Raw genomic sequence first — 13,474 nt, 5'->3', positions numbered from 1 at the left:
CCACCAATGTAAGGGGGGAGTCTACACTGACCACCAATGTAAGTGGGGAGTCTACACTGACCTACACTGACCACCAATGTAAGTGGGGAGTCAACACGGACCATCAATGTAAGGGGGATGTCTACACTGACCACCAATGAAAGTGGGGAGTCTACACTGACCATCAATGTAAGGGGGACGTCTACACTGACCACCAATGTAAGTGGGGAGTCTACACTGACCACCAATGAAAGTGGGGTGTCTACACTGACCACCAATGTAAGTGGGGAGTCTACACTGACCACCAATGTAAGGGGATGTCTACACTGACCACCAATGTAATGGGCACATCTACACTGACCACCAATGTAAGGGGTATTCTACACTGACAACTAATGTAAGAGGGATTCTACACTGACCACCAATGTAAGAGGGAGATCTATACTGACCACCAATGTAAGGGGGATTCTACACTGACCACCAATGTAAGAGGGATTCTACACTGACCACCAATGTAAGGGGGATTCTACACTGACCACCAATGTAAGGGGGATTCTACACTGACCACCAATGTAAGAGGGAGATCTATACTGACCACCAATGTAAGGGGGATTCTACACTGACCACCAATGTAAGAGGGATTCTACACTGACCACCAATGTAAGGGGGATTCTACACTGACCACCAATGTAAGGGGGATTCTACACTGACCACCAATGTAAGGGGGACGTCTACACTGACCACCAATGTAAGGGGGATTCTACACTGACCACCAATGTAAGGGGTCAATTCTACACTCAAAACCAAAGTAACAGGACTTCTCCACTGACCCCTAATGTAAGAAGACACTACAATTTGCAGTCTGTGTTTAATTATTTTTTATTTTTTCCTGGCTATTATTATTATGTGTTTAATTCCATGACTATTATAGAAAACAATTTGTCACAGAGAGCAAGCAAGTGTTGTAAAATGATTCACTCTGGGTGTCAGATACTCTAGGTAAGCCATATGCTGTATCCTTTATGTATCCTGTATCTACATCGTACTGATCATGCTAACGTACCATGAACATTTTTAGCTGGAGTTCCTCGAGAGCTAAAAAAAATATTTCAAGAGTTCCTAATCCCGCGTACACACGATCGGATACTGATCGGACATTACAACAACAAAATCCATGGATTTTTCCGACAGATGTTGGATCAGACTTGTCTTGCATACACACGGTCACACAAAGTCGGTCGGAAATTGCAAACATCAAGAACGCGGTGGCGTACAACACATACGACGCGCAAGAAAAATGAAGTTCAATAGCCAGTGCGGGTCTTCTGCTTGATTCCGAGCATGCGTTGGAATTGTGTACACACGATCGGAATTTTGTTATCGGAAAATTTGAGAACCATATCTCAAATTATGTGCGAAGTAAATTCCGATGGAAAATGTCCTACACGCGGTCGTAATTTACAAAAAAAAACTCCCATCGAACATTTTCCGTCTGAAAATCCGACCGTGTGTATGGAGCATTAGGGGTAAAAATGCTATTATAATGAAACAATCCATTTGTGTGAAAGACCAATGTATCCTGTATTACTGGAGTCCTGACAAAAGCCTCAATGTATTCTACAGAACATTGTAGGGAGTAGGAGTCCGGACAATTCCGAGCAGAAGTCTGGAGTCTGTACAGCTGGCCAAGAAGTCTGATCAATTGGTCAGTAGTCCAGGAGTTTGGACAATTTGCCAATTGACCAGAGTAGACAACCTCAGAAATGGTTACCTATCGTGTCCAGCACAAATCCCTTTATCCTTGTCTGAGGACTTCAAGATGTCCGTTTTTTGAGTAGAGCCCTTCTGAAAAACATTACTATAATCTGGAGACCTATAAAAATGTTCTGTATATCCATGGTGATAGAGAAAGAGAGAGTTGGGAGATTCAGCAGATTACCCTTTGTGAGCTTTGAGCGGTTATTACCTCCTTAGTAATAAAGAGACAGAAGAGAAATTTCTGGTGTCTCATAGTTGAGTCACCCATGCTGTGAATGGGGCTTGTGTAACTCTGCTTAGACAAATTGAAGAAAGCTCTAATTCCCAAAACCCTCAAATTACCAACAGATGGTGAAAAAGAACACAGTGACAACCCAGGTTTGTGAATTATGGTGGTTACTACGGTGAACTGTAAAGAGTAGACAATGAGAAAACTAGTCAATGAATAGCTTTTGATCTTGAAGGCATGTTTTTCTTTGCCCACGAAACCCTACTTATACTTGCACTCCTCTTGCTCTTCTAGCTTACAGAGGGTGAACAGAAGAAATAGACAACCAAATCAGCTTAAAAGTCCATATATCTTTATTCTTCACAGTATAGTGACAACCAGTAGAAATGTAATAGCCAATGTATTTTGGGGGCCAAAGAACTTGGGCTTCATCAGGGCTTGGGCTAGGTTTTCTGGAATTCCTGTACAGGCCAATGTATTTTGGGGGCCAAAGGACTTGGGCTTCATCAGGGCTTGGGCTAGGGTTTCTGGAATTCCTGTACAGGCCAATGTATTTTGGGGGCCAAAGGACTTGGGCTTCATCAGGGCTTTATTAGGGCTTGGGCTAGCGTTTCTGGAATTCCTGTACAGGCCAATGTATTTTGGGGGCCAAAGGACTTGGGCTTCATCAGGGCTTGGGCTAGGGTTTCTGGAATTCCTGTACAGGCCAATGTATTTTGGGGGCCAAAGGACTTGGGCTTCATCAGGGCTTGGGCTAGGGTTTCTGGAATTCCTGCACAGGCCAATGTATTTTGGGGGCCAAAGGACTTGGGCTTCATCAGGGCGTGGGCTAGGTTTTCTGGAATTCCTGTACAGGCCAATGTATTTTGGGGGCCAAAGGACTTGGGCTTCATCAGGGCTTTATTAGGGCTTGGGCTAGCGTTTCTGGAATTCCTGTACAGGCCAATGTATTTTGGGGCCAAAGGACTTGGGCTTCATCAGGGCTTGGGCTAGGGTTTCTGTAATTCCTGTACAGGCCAATGTATTTTGGGGGCCAAAGGACTTGGGCTTCATCAGGGCTTGGGCTAGGGTTTCTGGAATTCCTGTACAGGCCAATGTATTTTGGGGGCCAAAGGACTTGGGCTTCATCAGGGCTTGGGCTAGGGTTTCTGGAATTCCTGCACAGGCCAATGTATTTTGGGGGCCAAAGGACTTGGGCTTCATCAGGGCGTGGGCTAGGTTTTCTGGAATTCCTGTACAGGCCAATGTATTTTGGGGGCCAAAGGACTTGGGCTTCATCAGGGCTTTATTAGGGCTTGGGCTAGCGTTTCTGGAATTCCTGTACAGGCCAATGTATTTTGGGGGCCAAAGGACTTGGGCTTCATCAGGGCTTGGCCTAGGGTTTCTGTAATTCCTGTACAGGCCAATGTATTTTGGGGGCCAAAGGACTTGGGCTTCATCGGGGCTTGGGCTAGGTTTTCTGGAATTCCTGTACAGGCCAATGTATTTTGGGGGCCAAATGACTTGGGCTTCATCAGGGCTTTATTAGGGCATGGGCTAGGGTTTCTGTAATTCCTGTACAGGCCAATGTATTTTGGGGACCAAAGGATTTGGGCTTCATCAGGGCTTCATCAGGGCTTGGGCTAGGGTTTCTGGAATTCCAGAATTCCTGTACAGACTGTGTGGAAGTCTTCTAAATGGGATATTAATCTGAAATTAGACAAATGTGAAGAGCTCAGTGGCTGTGTAAAGCTGATGGAGCTTATAGAGGTTTGAGGATGCCCCTGTGACAGCACTGGCTGGCTGAGTGGTCAATCACCAGCGTTGTCATATAGGAAGTAGTGAAACGTGCTCCTCATACTTAGAAGTATTGGATAAGTCACTTTGTTTCCCTGAGTAAGCAGGTTGGAAGAGGAACCACTTTAAATACAACACCAATGCTAGAAAAGTTATTGCCATTTTGTCAATTCATCATCCATGGCAGGGGTCTCTAAACTTTATAAAGAAAGAACCTGTTTACTGTCCTTCAGACTTTAGGGGGAACGGACTGTGGCCAGTGGGCATAAACAATGCCCGATCTTAGGTATTAGGGGGAGAAATAGTTGGTGTCAGTGGGAGGAACAGTGCCTCATTTTTGCAGCTCGTGGTTGGTGTCATTGGCAGGAATAATGCCTCAAGGATGGATAAAGGCAAGCAAAGGCCGCAGTCTGGAGACCACTGCTCTATGGCAACCTTTCCCAATCTTTTTACTTCAAAGAAACTCTTAAAATTAATGTGGGGGATCCCTGCTAAAACCAATTCATTGGGGGTCAGTGAGAAAAATGCCCTTTACATTGGTGGTCAATGGGAAGGATTCCCATCTTACAGTGGTGATCAGAATGATACCCTTACAGACAACTAAAACTGTTCACTGGTATCATGCCACCGGCTATGGCAAGTGACACTGTTGACGGAACTATGCAGGATCCATCAGATGGGAGGTCAACCAGCCACAGCTTATTGAACCATAACAACCTCTAGAGCAGCCATCCTAAACCTTTTTACCCCTAAGGGAACCCTTGAAAAAAGTTTCAGGTCTTGGGGAACCCCTGCTAAAACCAATTAATTGGGGGGATAGTGGGAAAAATGTGGGAAGCATGCCCTCTTACAGTAGCGATCAAGAATGCCACCCTTATGCCCTGTACACATGGTCGGAAATTTCCAACGGAAAAAGTCAGATCGGATTATGTTGTCGGAAAATACGATCGTGTGTGGGCTCTATCGGACTTTTTCTATCAGAATTTCCGAGGGTATCTGCCTCAGTTGAAGGCTGGATGAGGAGACGAGCGGCCACACAAGCACTCTGATACTCTCAGAGCTGTGACCTCGTATCATCTTAGCCCCTCGGTGCAGCTCATTTACTACAGAGGGCTCTCTCCCCTTGTTTCCGACTCCAGTGTGCCCATGTGCGTATACCGTGCCAAATGTCTGCATTATAACCCTCCTTCCAGTAGATGAGAGGGGGTTTTTGTGTTTGACGCATTGCAGGCCTTCCATTTGACGACAACCCCAGACCTTCAAGCCATCATTGCATGTTCTTTGTCACCGGGGACCCCTGGAGTGAGGCTTTGGGAGCTATCTGTATCCATGCACATGCTTTTAAAGTTTTGAATCATTGAAGTGTTCTATATACACTGTTTAAACATTTGGTTTCTCCTTGCTCTCACCCTTGAAGAAGGAGGACACTATAGACTCCGAAACGTGTCGGGTGTGAGAAACCATACAACTGTACTGTATAACTGCATACTGTACTAATGTCAACAGATGTTTAAACACTTCATGTTTTTATACATTTATGCTCTATAATTTTATATTTGTTCTAATAAATGCTTCATAAATCCATATATAGGCCATTTAAATATTTTTGTTAAAAATTCGTGCCTTAAAAGTCCACCACATAGGGGATCCTCCTTTTTTTGTTTGACGGAAAAAGTTTGAGAGCTGGATTTAAAATTTTCCGACAACAAAATCCGATCGGACTTTTTCTGATCGTGTGTAGAGAATTCCGAAGCACAATGTGCCACGCATGCTCAGAAAAAATTAGGAGACTAAAGCTATTGGCTACTGGCCTCTACGTAGTCCTGCCGTACGTTTTGTACGTCACCTCGTTCCGAACGATCGGATTTTCCGACAACTTTGTGCGACCGCGTGTATGCAAGACAAGTTTTGGCCGAAATCCAATTAAAGAAAACAGTTTGATCTGAAGCCACCCTCCAGCCTGTTGCTTGGACAAAAAAAGGAGCATCATCTCAATGGTATTCATGTTCACAGGAAGCTAATATAAAGAAAGATTCTGGTCCTTAATCTAGCTGCATTAAAAATGACATTAAACAATTTCGTAATGAATAAATGTCATGAAACCTTTTTTATCCGCCTGGAGTTCAGATTTAAATACCAAACCGTTATGCTTGACTGCAGCATACTTCTAACTGCGTCACACACCAAAAATGCTCTAAGTATTCATTTTTAAACCGCTAGAACATATTTTGAGCGTATTAGCGTATTGGATCGTTATCGTTGCTATATAAAAAAAGAAAAGCCCTGGTGTAGACATCACGCTGCGTTATATCTTCTGCAATAAGAATTGCCTGCTACATAAAATAGCAAATTTATGCAAATTACCACCTATACTACAATGAGGATTACTCAGCTCAAAACCTAAATATAAGTTGGCCAATTCCATTTTGAATATCTAAAATTAAATTTCAGATTTTGCATCTGTGCATTTGGCGCCCACGGAAGTCTGCAATGGCGTAGACGGAAGTGGCCTCGTCAATGTGTACTGTATTCTTGCTGCTTTTAATAGTCATGATTAGCGCTTGGATAGGCCCTTCCATTTGCAGCCATACCCCAAGGTGATGGTATTTTTTAAGCATAGGTGCCCCGCCAGGCTGTGCTCTTGCTTAGATAGCATGGCTGACAGCACCCCACCCTCCTCTCACCGCAAGGAGATACATGTTTAATTACCAGTGATTGACAGCGCTTGTTTCAGGAACCAAGGATTTCCTCAAGATGAGCGCAGTCACTAGGTATGGAGAGGACATGTCAGTTCCCCTGTTCCACCCCCTCTGTCTCTTCATTTGTCACTAGGACACATCAGTGACATTAGTTGCTAGGACACAGGTGGTCAAGGCGGGGTATACAGCATCATTAGTTGCTAGGACGCACAGCCTTGTTGGTTGCTAGGATGCAGGCAGCTGGACTTCATTGCCTCCTGCCTCTCAATGGTGCCAGTTGCAAAGCAGTCTGCAACATAATAACCATTGAAGCTGTGAAACCAGGCCACCTAAATCCTAGCAACCAAGGACAACGTGCCAATGCAAAGATATAGGGTGTGAATCAAAGGAACTGGGTGTGAGCCCTCTAAATGACACACACCTCCCTTAGTCATGCTCCCTGAACAGGGGGCAGTGGTGGCGGCAGAGCTCAACATTCATAATGTCCACTAATCGGGCTTCTATCAGGGGAGGAGCAGAGAAGGTGGAACACAAGGAATAAAGAAGGGATTTTCTTCACATTTCAATACTATTTAATTCAGGCATTTAGTCAAGAATTTGTTGAACAGTGTTTATTTTTGTAATGCTCTTGAGAGTTCTTCTCTAATATGTATTTGTAAGATATCTTCTGTTCAGCCAATATTGCAATCCAGACACAGTGTCTGAAATCATTGTCAGGCCATGGACCTCTTCTGCAGTACATCTTGGTCCAGGACACATCTAGACCTGCCAGCTAGCAAATGAAACCAAACGTGCACAGATACGTCATCACACTGCACTCACCTCCTGTGGGCATGTTGCCTGTGTTAACCTGATAGCACTGTGCACTGTTCACTGTTGCCTCTTCCCTTTCTTTCATGAAGAGGCTATAAAGACTAATTCTTTTACTAAGGCATCTTCCATGGATGCCTTGCGAAGATATAGGGTGTGGATCAAAGGAACTGGGTGTGAGCCCTCTAAATGACACACACCTCCCTCAGTCATGCTCCCTGAACAGGGGGCAGTGGAGGCACAGCTCAACATTCATAACGTCCACAAATCGGGCTTCTATCAAGGGAGGAGCAGAGAAGGTGGCAAGCAAGGAATAAAAGAGGGATTTTCTTCACATTTCAATACTATTTAATTGGAGAAGCTAATACAATACAAGTATTTAGTGAAGAATTTGTTGAACAGTGTTTATTTTTGTAATGCTCTTGAGAGTTCTTCTCTAATATGTATTTGTAAGATATCTTCTGTTCAGCCAGTATTGCATTCCAGACACAGTGTCTGAAATCATTGTCAGGCCATGGACCTCTTCTGCAGTACATCTTGGTCCAGGACACATCTACACCTGCCAGCTAGCAAATGAAATCAATCGCGCACAGATACGTCATCACACTGCACTCACCTCCTGTGGGCATGTTGCCTGTGGTAACCTGATAGCACTGTGCATAAGTTCACTGTTGCCACTTCCCTTTCTTTCATGAAGAGGATATAAAGACTAACTCTTGTACTAAGGCATCTTCCATGGATTTCTTGCTGCCACTCTTTGAATAGCGAGGGCTCTATTTGGCTTGTGCTTTTAATTGCAATACTATGAACGAAGTCCAAAGCTACACTATATTGTCAAAAGTATTGGGACACCTGCTTTTACACACACATGAACTTTAATGCCATCCCAGTCTTCGGCTGTAGGGTTCAATATTGAGTTGGTCCACCCTGCAGCTATAACAGCTTCAACTCTTCTGGTAAGGCCTCATGCACACGAGACGCAGTTAAACACGTGTTCAGATGCAGTTGGACACTTTTTTCAACTGCCCCTGAACTCATTCAATGTTATCCTATGTGTCCATGCACACGTTTTTTGCCGTTTTTATGCAGTTGCGTTTAACCTCGTTTTCCAGAAGCAAAAAAATGGGTTCAGATGCAAAAATTTCCACGTTTCAGACGCAAAGTGTTTGCATTTATATGCGTTTTTAAAGGAACCCAATTTTTTGGACCTGGAAACTCAGAAATATGATCTGAGAATTACATTTTGTGACCCGATTTTGGGGGCCCATATCTTGGGGCCACTTATTGCCAGGAACCCCAAATTTGGTATGCAGACACTGTGGAAACTACAACATATCCAAATTTGGGGTTCCTATCACCAAGTGTCCCAGAGATAGGGGGCCCCAAAGTCGGGTCGCAAAATGTCATGCACTTTTCTGCATCAGAGAATCACATTTTGCGACCCGACTTTGGGGGCCCATATCTTGGGGCCAATTATTGCCAGGAACCCCAAATTCGGTATGCAGACACTGTGTAAGAGAGGCAAATGCAAATGTACAACTGCTCTCTATGCTGCTGCTGCTCACTCTGATCAAAATAGCAGAAATAGTTAAAAAAAACATGCTTTGAGAGCTTGGGAAGGGTCTACATGATGTTATCTTTATAAACGCTTATAAACGCAAACGCGGCTAAACGCGGCATGCAAACGCGGCAAAACGCGCGTTTCTAAACACGCGTTTCAGCTTTTTTTGAGCAGAGTTTTCACCTGCGTTTCGTGTGCATGAGGCCTAGGCTGTCCAAAAGGTTTGTGTGTCTATGGGAATGTTTGACCATTCTTCCAGAAGTGCATTTGTGAGGTCAGACACTGATGTTGTCTCTGCTCTAATTCATCCCAAAAGGTGTTCTATTGGGTTGAGGTCAGGACTGTGCAGCCAGTCAAGTTCCTCCACCCCAAACTCGGTCATCCATGTCTTTGTGGATCTTGCTTTATGCACTGGTCCATATCATTTGGTGGAGGGGGGATTATGGTGTGGGGTTGTTTTTCAGGGGTTGGGTTTGGTCCCTTAGTTACAGTGAAGGGAACTCTTAAGGCATCAGCATACCAAGACATTTTGGACAATTTCATGCTCCCAACTTTGTGGGAACAGTTTGACGATGGCCTCTTCTTGTTTCAACATGACTGTGCACCAATGAACAAAGCAAGGTCCATAAAGACATGGATGAGTGAGTTTGGGGTGGGGGAACTTGACTGGCCTGCACAGAGTTCTGACCTCAATCCTATAGAACACCTTTGGGATGAATTTGAGTGCAGACTGCGAGCCAGGCCTTCTCATCCAACATCAGCACCTGACCTCACAAATGCGCTTCTGGAAGAATGGTCAAACATTTCCATAGACACACTCCTAAACCTTGTGGACAGCCTTCCCAGAAGAGTTGAAGCTGTTATAGCTGAAAAGGGTGGGCCAACTCAATATTGAACCTTGCAGACTAATGCCGCGTACACATGACCGGACTTTTTTCGACGGAGTAGGTCTGTCAGTCTTCCCGACTGACTTTTGGCGGAGTTCCGATGGACTTTCCGAACGAACGGACTTGGCCACACACAATCACACCAAAGTCCGACGGATTCGAATGGATTTCATAGCCAGTAGCCAATAGCTGCCCTAGCGTCGGTTTTCATCCGTTGGACTAGCATACAGATAAACTGATTTTTCGACTCGAGTCCGTTGGAAAGATTTTAAACATGTTTTAATTCTAAAGTTTGTCTGATTTTTAGACAGCAAAGATCGAATTGTCCGGCGGATTCGTTTCCGTCGGACCTAGTCCGTCGAAAAGTCTGATTGTGTCTACGCGGCATAAGACTGGGATGCCATTAAAGTTCATGTGAGTGTAAAGGTGGGTCTCCCAGTACTTTTGACAAAATAGTGTATCTTTGTTCTACAAGCAGCGTTAAGCTGGCTATACACTAGTTGAGTTTTAAATTAATGTTCATACTAAAATTCCTGGTACATTGACCATGAATGACGTTTTAAAGTACTTTGTTCTAAAGTTTTGGTAACAGTCGAGCAGGAAGGTACCAAATCAGGAAGCAGGAATAAAGTTGAGGATACGAGCCAAGCTCAAACAGTAGCGGAACAAGGCAGAAGGAAGAAAGCAAAGTCAAATATGCAGGCCAATGTTCCAATGAGTAGACAAAGATCCAAGGGCAGGTCAGAAGACAAGCCGCCATGTACACCGGACGCAGAATTAGCAGGTCAGGTTGCAAGTAATCAGAAACAGCTGAAAATCGATTAGCAATCTCTCCGTCTAATGCTCCAGTTTATAGATGCCATTCGGTGCCAATACCAGCGGCAAGAGAGCATGCCCATACTGCAAAGCTGATTCACATCTGGCTCTTGCTCTATACACAGGGCCATGTGCCCTAGTATGAGCACGCGCATGTGCCCACACTGGTTTTCTTGTGCTGGAAGAAGTGAGCCCTTCCTTACAGGGGTGTATTATTTGCCTTTGAATTGATAGGCTGCGGTCTCCGTTATAAAAGACTGTCTGTCTGCTTTCGCTATGACTGGCTACTTACTGTAAGAAACATATTTTGGGGTAACACAGATCTAATTAAGGACTGGCTTTGTCCTAGCATTGGGAGAATGGAGAAAAACAGATATATTTTTTACAATGGGACCTTTATTCTAGAAATGAAGGAGTTAACCTGTTCTTCCCACAACTCCACTGATTTAACCCGCCCGTCACTTCCCGCTGTGTCATAGGATATTATTAGGATGGGGGAAGTAAACGCTGCGTAACAATCCCAACGCCCGAGCATTAGTGATTTGTGAAACTCCACAATAGCCATCCTAATCTCCTATATTCTGTATGCCACCCTGTAATGGTAGGGACAGACCCCATGTCACATAGCTCCCCCTGTCTATGTCATCCTGTAGTAGAAGGGACAGACTCCATGTCACATAGCTCCACCTGTCTATGTTACCCTGTAATGGGAGGGACAGACTCCATGTCACATAGCTCCCCCTGTCTGTGTTACCCTAAAATGGGAGGGACAGACCCCATGTCACATAGTGCCCCCTGTCTGTCAACCTGTAATGGGAGGGACAGACCCTATGCCACATAGCTCCCCTTGTCTGTGTTACCCTGTAATGGGAGATACATGCCCTATGTTACATGGCTCCCCCTGTCTATGTCAACTTGTAATGGGAGGGACAGACCCTATGCCACATAGCTCCCCTTGTCTGTGTTACCCTGTAATGGGAGGTACATGCCCCATGTTACATGGCTCCCCCTGTCTATGTCATCTTGTAATGGGAGGGACAGATGCCATGTCACCTACTGTAGCTCCCCTTGTCTGTGTCACCCTGTAATGGGAGGGACAGACCCTATGCCACATAGCTCCCCTTGTCTGTGTTACCCTGTAATGGGAGGTACATGCCCTATGTTACATGGCTCCCCCTGTCTATGTCACCCTGTAATGGGAGGGACCGATACCATGTCACCTACTGTAGCTCCCCCTGTCTGTGTCACCCTGTAATGGGAGGGACAGACTCCATGTCACATAATGCCCCTTGCCTGTCACCCTCTAATGGAAAGGACAGACCCTATGTCACATAACTCCCCCTGTATGTGTCATCCTAAAATGGGAGAGACACCATGTTACATAGTTGCCCCTGTTTATGTCACACTGTAATGGGAGAGACAGACCCCATGTCACATAGCTCCCTCTGTCTGTGTCACCCTGTAATGGGAGGTACATGGCCTATGTAACACGGCTCCCCCTGTCTATGTCATCCTGTAGTGGGAGGGACAGATACCATGTCACCTACTGTAGCTCCCCCTGTCTGTGTCAACCTGTAATGGGGGAGACCCCATGTTATATAGCTCCCCCTGTCTGTGTCACCCTGCAATGGGAGAGACTCCATGTTATATAGCTCCCCCTGCCTGTGTCACCCTGTAATGGAAGAGACCCCATGTTATATAGCTCCCCTGTCTGTGTCACCCTGTAATGGGAGAGACCCCATATTATATAGCTCCCCCTATCTGTGTCAACCTGTGATGGGAGAGACCCCATATTATATAGCTCCCCATCTGTGTCACCCTGTGCTGGGAGACACCCCATGTTATATAGCTCCCCCTATCTGTGTCGCCCTGTAATGGGAGAGACCCCATATTATATAGCTCCCCCTATCTGTGTCACCCTGTGATGGAAGAGACCCCATATTATATAGCTCCCCCTATCTGTGTCACCCCATAGTGGGAAGGGCAGACTCTGCTTTGCGTCACTCTTTGCTGACAGCGGTGTACATGCCCCGTAGCACTATCCAGTCTGAACTGAACTTTTGCAATACAGGAGTCAGGAAGTTCTATCTCTGCATCTAGAAAAGGTGAGGCTTCCGTGTACATACAGGGTGTGATCTCCTCCTGGCGTAATGACAAGGATGTGAAGGAAGGACAGGTTCTGGCTTGTGACATGCCTCTCCCTCCTAGGATCAAGTATAATAACCACAGCTCTGACCTTTCATTAAGGCCACTTCAACTCTCTTCAATTTTTCCAGCTGCTGAAGAACTACAAGTCCAAGCATGCCGTCGCGGTCAGCCTTTATTACAGAATGTTTTCGCTACATTCTATCAGACAGTTTGATCACATTTGGGAGTACTTTCTTTGGATAATGCCATGAAAATTCTGATCAGAAAGCCACACAAAAATCATATGTTCTTTAGCTTTCCTTTTAATCACTTTTTCCACACTCCAATGAGCCGAAAAAATATATTGCGCCTGCTAGAATTACATAAAGACATAAAATGTTTGTCTAAATGCTCCCAAAATATCCTCAGTTATATATTTTTAATGTTATCATAACAAGAATTTTGCAAAACGTAAAGTGTAACTAAAGGTAAAGCTTTTTTTTTTTTTCTGAATAGAGTGGAGAGTGATTAGCATCCCTGTCAGGTTTTTATTTCTGTCTATGCCCCATTTAGGGATACTCATCCTCTCTATTTGTCCTGTTTACCATTATTACTGAGAGTGAAATTCAAAGAAAATCCCAAATTTTGGGTTGTCACCAGAATATGAATAGAGGAGCCATCTTCCAATGGGCAAATTAGTTTTGGTGACGATCAGGGATTTCCTCTCACTTCCTGTTTTGGCTATGGGAGAGGAAGTAAAAGAAAATCTCCCTAACGTGACACAGGTGGCAAAGAAACACTTAAAGGGGTTATAACCCTCCATAACGCTATC

This window comes from Lithobates pipiens, unplaced genomic scaffold, assembly GCF_037356315.1.
Source record: "Lithobates pipiens isolate NorthernLeopardFrog02 unplaced genomic scaffold, aLitPip1_a1.2 Scaffold_8, whole genome shotgun sequence".
Taxonomy (NCBI): Eukaryota; Metazoa; Chordata; class Amphibia; order Anura; family Ranidae; genus Lithobates; species Lithobates pipiens.
This window is presented reverse-complemented; position numbering follows the sequence as displayed.